Source organism: Gadus macrocephalus, chromosome 1, assembly GCF_031168955.1.
Source record: "Gadus macrocephalus chromosome 1, ASM3116895v1".
Lineage (NCBI taxonomy): Eukaryota > Metazoa > Chordata > Actinopteri > Gadiformes > Gadidae > Gadus > Gadus macrocephalus.
In genome coordinates this window covers 8,841,530-8,849,029 of record NC_082382.1, presented here as the reverse complement: position 1 = coordinate 8,849,029, position 7,500 = coordinate 8,841,530, and the positions used below count along the sequence as shown (strand labels likewise).

The 7,500-nt window shown below is 49.2% G+C and overlaps 1 protein-coding gene across 1 annotated transcript in view; it reads left to right on the top strand.

Moving 5' to 3' along the window:
• Positions 1 to 7,500, top strand: part of LOC132461752 (neuron navigator 1-like) — a 102,049-nt gene that overhangs the window by 17,011 nt on the left and 77,538 nt on the right.

Sequence of the window (7,500 nt, the reverse complement as noted above, 5' to 3'; positions counted from 1 at the left end):
GTGTGTGTGTGTGAGGGGGGGGGTGGGGTCATTGAGGGTCTTTGAAGTGTGCAATGCCTGCTTCTGCCCTGGCTTTCCCAGCCACAGCCAGGCAGCCATCTCGATTAAACCGAAACAGATGTTATTCTATTCATCAGCAATGATTGGAGTAATTATAGGATGAGTCAGTTGGCATTTTTTGGGTGTTTTCCTCGTAAAAATCTCCTGCTTGAAGGGAGTTGTATGTTTGTTTATCATCAGAGACAACCTTGTCCACAACAACCTTTTCCTCTTTTGGATTAGTTCGGGATCATGATATTGTACATTTCCAGGCTCCGTCCTCCACAAGGGAAGCAGGCTGGTATGGACGCTTCGGTTCAGTTGACGTAACCGCTAGCTGGCCGCAGGCTTACACTTTCGGCCGCAGAAGATTGGCTCCGTTTGAATCCCAGCCTGACATCACAGCTGACTCTTACTCATTCATCTGTCTGATCACTGTCATTTTCCAAAGAAAACTGGTGAAATATCCCAAAGTAGGCATAACATGTTTCCTGTGATACCTCATTACCTTAAACCTAACCAATGATTAGATGAATCACTCCATCTGTCGGCCTGGGGCTGACATGCTCTGCCCTGTAACTCCCAGAGAGCCGACAGTCCACAGTGAAACTCTCTCTCTGCTCTCCAAACTAGGTGGGCTGTTTGTGTGTTAGTGAGTGCATGTAAACAGGATCTGTTTGTTGCTATAGTGTTTTTGTATGTGTGTGTGTGTGTGTGCATGTGTGTGTGCTTGTGTGCGTGAGTGTGTGTGTGTATGTGTAAAGAGGGTGTGTATGTGTTTATGTTTGTGTGTGTGTGTTTGTGTATGTCGGTGTGTTTGTGTTTGTGTGTGTGTGTGTGTGTGTGTGTGTGTGTGTGTGTGTGTGTGTGTGTTTGTGTATGAAGGGGGTGTGTTTGTGTGAGTGTATGTATTTGGAGGGAGGGAGAGAGAGAGAGAGAGAGAGAGAGAGAGAGAGAGAGAGAGAGAGAGAGAGAGAGAGAGAGAGAGAGAGAGAGAGAGAGAGAGAGAGAGAGAGAGAGAGAGAGAGATGTATGTGTGTGACCCAAGGTAATCAGAATGAGAGCCGTCAGCAGTCGCTGCATTAAAGGCTATTTCCAGATCCGAGGTGTCGCCCAGCTGTTTTTCTGTCAGTGGGACGCGACCCTGTCGTCTTAGAAGACCTGTAGTCCTGAACTAGTGGTTGTGAACTTCAGTAATTACTCCCTAGAAGGCGCTGGTGACAAGCTGTGTGAAGATGCTGTAGCAGAGAGGGTGGGCTGCTACTGTAATCACTGTAACGCACACAGGGAGGGGGGCTGTGTGAAGATGCTGTAGCAGAGAGGGTGGGCAGCTACTGTAATCACTGTGATTACACCCAGGGAGGGGGGCTGTGTGGCGGAAGGCAAGAAGGGAAGTTGGAGGGGATGCAAGAAAAAAAGAAAAGAAAGGTGGAACACAATGAGGTTGTGTGAGGTCAGGGGTGCACTTTACAGCGTGTCAGAGGGCAGCAATCAAAGGGCACAGCATGCGCCCCAGGAAGCACAAGCAGGGGCAGATTCTGCATCGATCGATCGGGTGAATCTTATTGATCAGGGGTTTCAAGCTCACAGCACGTCGTCATTCTCAGCATTTCAGAGCTTGAAGTGCTGAAATGAAATATATTTTTCTTTGTTTCCTAATGAATACCATTAAGCTGCAGTTAAGGGAATTTTTAAGATAAATGTTTTTTTAATTTGTATATATTGGGTTTAATTATTGATTCGGATCAACTCTGGCAGATTCTGTCTGGGTCCTTATTGAAGACTTAGCCATGAGACCTGACCCGAGCCCCATGTGTTGCTTTCAATTACACCACAGACCCCCCGACCCGATCACTCTCTGGGGACGCCTGTGCCTGAGTGTGTGTGTGTGTGTGTGTGTGTGTGTGCGCGTGTACGTGTGTGTGTGTGTGTGTGTGTGTGTGTGTGTGTGTGTGCGTGTGCGTGTGCGCGTGTACGTGTGTGTGTGTGTGTGTGTGTGTGTGTGTGTGTGTGTGCGTGTGCGTGTGTACGTGTGTGTGTGTGTGTGTGTGTGTGTGTGCGTGTGCGCGTGTACGTGTGTGTGTGTGTGTGTGTGTGTGTGTGTGTTGGAGACCAAACAGATGTTTGAAAGATGAGAATATCTTGATGTGCGTCTCTCCTTTCCTCTAGCAGTACTTGCGTGTGGTGTGGGTCTCTATGGAAGCTCACACAGGGTCTGTTCACCACACACACAGCCATGCATGATCTATGCCCCGGTGACTCACTTCATTTCTGACACACAACGGCATGTGAATCATCTGCTTTCATTTGATACAAATCGAACATGAACTCTTTACAGATTTGTGGCTGTCCTTAATTTTAGAAATGATTTGATTTAGAACAATTTCAGCCGTCACTGAACCAAAAGCTGAAACCAGTTCTAATTCACATTCACGCAGCCCTTCATTCGACAGTAAACTGCATTTAGATAACCCCGTCTCTATGGATTCCTAGAATGCCCGTAATCTTCTTCTTCCCCATCTAATCAGAGCCATGTGCTGGGCTTGCAGTGGTCCCGGCCGTAAGCTTTTCAGTAGCTCTGGAAGATAATCCCCCCATGGTATACTGGATTATGGCCGCTCTGCATTGCCATGTGTGAGACACTAATCGTCATTTAGCTTTTGATGTGGTGATGCTCTCGGTGTGACCCTGAAGTAGCTCAGGCCATTGTGTTTGAGGAACGTTGTTTTGTTTGTAGAAACCGTTCAGGCTTTGACTCAAGCACTACGCTGTACGCTGTACCTGCTTCAGTGAATTTGGATGACAAAGGCCTTACAATGAATCCACGTTGGCACACATGTAACCACGGTTCATACATGTACACTTACATGGATGTAGAACTGCCTGTACATGACCTACGGTAGAAGATACACGCACATGCAGCATAATTCCTTTGCCTGGTGCATTCAAATGAGCAGTCATTTGACCGTCTAAGGGTGAGATTGAGATGCCAGGGCTCCCTCCCTCCCTCCCTCCCTCCCTCCCTCCCACCCCCTTCTTCTCTCACCCCGAGGGACTTTTACAACATGGGGAGGCGATGTAATGGCTGCACACATTAAAGGCAAAAAGGAAAGGAAAGAAAGATGGAGTGAAAGAGGGAGGGAAAGGGAGAGAGAGCCGGAGATGGAGAGAGGGAGGGAAAGGGAGAGAGAGGGAGGGAGGAAGAAAGAGACAGCAGACTAACAGGAAGATGAAGGGACGGCTGACTGGGTGCACATTGAAGGTTTTTGCACCCCTGGTTAGACTTCATCCAGGGCAGCAAATGATGAGCCCAGTCATGTGTATAATGTATGTATCTCTGTCAGTCAAATAAATCACACACACACACACACACACACACACACACACACACACACACATGCACGTGCACACCCACCCCAGAGACATTTCGCTGTGCAGACCACGCTGTAACCAGGCCACCAGCCACTGCAGCAGGGCATTGTGGGAAACCCCAGGGAGGTAATGCAGAGAATGTCAACATTGAGGCGTCAGCAAGGGAATGAGCAATATCCTAAGGAAGAAACACACACAAAGACACAAAGTGTGTTTGTGTGGGTTTTGTGTTTGTGTGTGATTGCGAGGGTCTCATTCTGCATCCTGACATGCCCACGGCACCGGTTGTTTTTCACCGTGAGTTGTCCGTGAGTCACAATGTGTTTTTTGACACGTGTCTCTGTGACTGAGTCGTGTTTTGTTGTTGGGATGAATTAGTCGCCTCCAGTTTTGGAAGCTGCTGCGTCTGGCCCACTCATGCCCTGGTCATGAGGACCCTTCTGGAGCGGGGACCGTCTGATTGAGGACATGGGGCCACTGACTCATCCCTCACAACAAGTTAAGCCCGGTGCCATGGAGCCCGCACTGCTCTGACCTTCGTCTTACTCATCCTTAACCTAGACACTCTATACCTCGTATAGGGGCATTCTTGGCTCTATGTGATTAATGTAACCAGGATGTCAAAGACGCAACTTATTGTCTCAGTGCTGACACCCTGCGTGTGTCATAACTTATGATCTTAGCTGTGTGTGTGTGTGTGTGTGTGTGTGTGTGTGTGTGTGTGTGTGTGTGTGTGTGTGTGTGTGTGTGTGTGTGTGTGTGTGTGTGTGTGTGTGTGTGTGTGTGTGTGTGTGTGTGTCACGGTCTGCTCATTCTTCCCTGTGTCCTGTGGACCCGGCGTTTTGCTGTTGTAGCGGACGTTAGTTGAAGGACGTTAGCTAGCGGACGTTAGCTGGCGGACGTTAGCTGGCGGACGTTAGCTGGCGGACGTTAGCTGATAGTGTAAGCGTTGGCAGTGCAGCGAGACAGGATTTCCCGCCTCTGTCTTACAGGCTTCCTCTCCGTCTCAAACGTCTGGGGACCTTTCCTTCTCTTCCCCCTCTCCACCTCTCTGTTGTACAGTCATGCTTTGATACTTTCTTTAGTTTGGTCGTTTCATTCTTTCTTTGCATATTTGTCCCCCCTACTCCGCCCTGCATTCTATCATCTTTCTTTCCATCCCTCCGTCTCTTTTGATTTCATTCACAATCTAAACTGTTGTCCGACATTCTTCATCTCCTGTGTTTTTTACTTTCTGCCATCCTATTATTTTTCAGTTCTTATTTTTTCACTTATAATATTCTTCATGCTCCTCCCTTCATATCACACCATTCACCTCCACTCATGGCAGCTACACAGTCACTAAGAGTAGCACATATAATTTAAGGACATAAAACCTGAAAAAATGTGTTTTATAGGACCCAGAAGGGCGTGGGTGAGTGGGATAAAGACGCCATCTGTTCAGCAGAGCCAGCCCATTTTAGTTCCCATTTTAGGCTTAGAAAGGCGTCACAAAATTAGTCATATTCACAGCAACTTCTCTGTCCTCTCAGTAATTTTCCTCCCCTCCCATAGACTGGAACCTTGTGTAACCCTCCCTCACATCTAATGTACGCCTCAGCGTGCACGTCACTCCCCGTACCTCACATGACGCCTCAGTTTAGGCCCGGGATACTGCCTAATCTGTTTCAAACAGTTTAGAGATGCTATGGCAAATATACACAAATGCAAAGTGCAAGCAACCTCCCCCCCTCTCCTGCTCTCTCGGTCTCTGTCCCTCAGTCTGTCCATTCATCCGTCCCCACTTGGCCCTGGTTCTGTCTGTCTCTGACCGTCACGAAAGGTGTTTTTATGTGCGCAGTGTGGAACAGTGTGTCCCTCTTCAGTGCCCACTGGCGTGAGCCGCGCTCGGGGTGGTGAGCCACTCATAAACACACGTCAACACACATAAACACACGCAGATTTACACACCTTACCCAACGCAACTGTACTTAGTGTCAGCTGCCTGCGGACAGGGCCTGCAGTGTGGTGAATGTGTGTGCTAATATTGATCACTGGCACTCGACGAATTCTCACACACACACACACACACACACACACACACACACACACACACACACACACACACACACACACACACACACACACACACACACACACACACACTAGAATAGCCCTCTCTCTGAAGCTACGCCAGCTATCCCCGCTGAGTTAGACACCCTGCTCAGCACCGCACTCTGTGTTAATGAGCCAGAGAAGTTTGGGAGGGTTGAGAGACTAAGGAGAGACATTCAGAGAGAGAGAGAGAGAGAGAGAGAGAGAGAGAGAGAGAGAGAGAGAGAGAGAGAGAGAGAGAGAGAGAGAGACAGAGAGAGAGAGAGACAGAGAGAGAGACAGAGAGAGAGACATTCAGTTAGAGAGACATTCAGTTAGAGAGAGAGAGACAGAGTGAGAGAGAGACATTCAGTTAGAGAGAGAGATAGTTTAGCAGCAATTTATCCACCTAATTAAAAGCTGGTGCCAGTGAGACGAGCACAGGGGACAATCAGGAGCTGTAGGATGGCGATAACCTGCATTGAGGTCCCCTGCATTACCGGTGTGTGTGTGTGTGTGTGTGTGTGTGTGTGTGTGTGTGTGTGTGTGTGTGTGTGTGTGTGTGTGTGTGTGTGTGTGTGTGTGTGTGTTGTGTGTGTGTGTGTGTGTGTGTGTGTGTGTGTGTGTGTGTTTATGTCCATGCACGCGCGCGTGTGTGTGTGTTAATGTCAGTGTTTATGGCCGGGGACTATGTGTCTGCCGCAGTCTCTGTGAGACTATTGTTTGCCTCTGTTTGGCGTCTCTGTGCTCCACAGACAGGCCCTGTGCACGGCCTCTCTGCCCGCCCTAACCCCTGTCAGGGAGTCATGGTGTGAGCTCTGAGAGCCAGGAGAGATATCAGAGCTAGAAGAGGGTATCAGAGATATAAGGCCCAATCCCATTTCTACCCCTTACCGCTTCCCCTTACCCCTCCCCCTTGTTTTGAAGGGGAAGGGAAGGGGAAGGGGAAGGGTAGAAATGGGATTGGGCCTAAGAGTGATAAGAGTGATAAGAGATATAAGAGTTACACGAGATATCAGAGATATAAGAGTTATCAGAGCTAAAATAGTTGATCTGAGTTCTCAGAGTTATGAGGGATATGAGAGATGGATCGAGCGGCGATCAGCTTCAAACGACCTCAAACCACCTGGCTCCTTCCCCACCCCTGCCGACGCTAGGGCCCCCCTAGCCCTCCTCCAGGGCCCCCCGCCCTGTCAGCACCCCCCCCGCCCGGCCGATGTGGGGCGGTGTGGGCCTGTCGACCCCACATTGAGCCTTTATTACAGACTTGCGGCTGCTGAGAAGTGTGTGTCCCCCAGCACGGCCCACTGCACACAACCAGTGTGTGTGTTTTCTAATGTTTACTGCTGTGCGGCTGCGCTACAAGCGCACACACACACCACACACACACACACACACACACACACACACACACACACACACACACACACACACACACACACAACACAGACACACCGCACACACACACACACACACACACACACACACACACACACCGCACACAGACACACCGCACACACACACTCACACCACACACACACACACACACACACACACACACACACACACACACACACACACACACACACACACACACACACACACACACACACAGACACACCGCACACACACACACACACACACACACACACACACACACACCGCACACAGACACACCGCACACACACACTCACACACACACACACACACACACACACACACACACACACACCACACACACACACACACACACACACACACACACACACCGCACACAGACACACCGCACCACACACAGGTTTTCAGTGTTGCAGGGTTAATGTGACACCGGTTTGACTACTTAAAAAAATGAAAGTTTTGAAGTATGACCGTAGCATTGCGTTTGGAAAGGCAGCAAACAGGACATTACTTGTTCAAACTCCGGATTAGATCTCAACTGATTCATGCAAATGTCAACTGAATCCCGCCATGAGCGCAACAGTCTCTGTCTTGTTTAAACACTAGTCAATAGCCAAC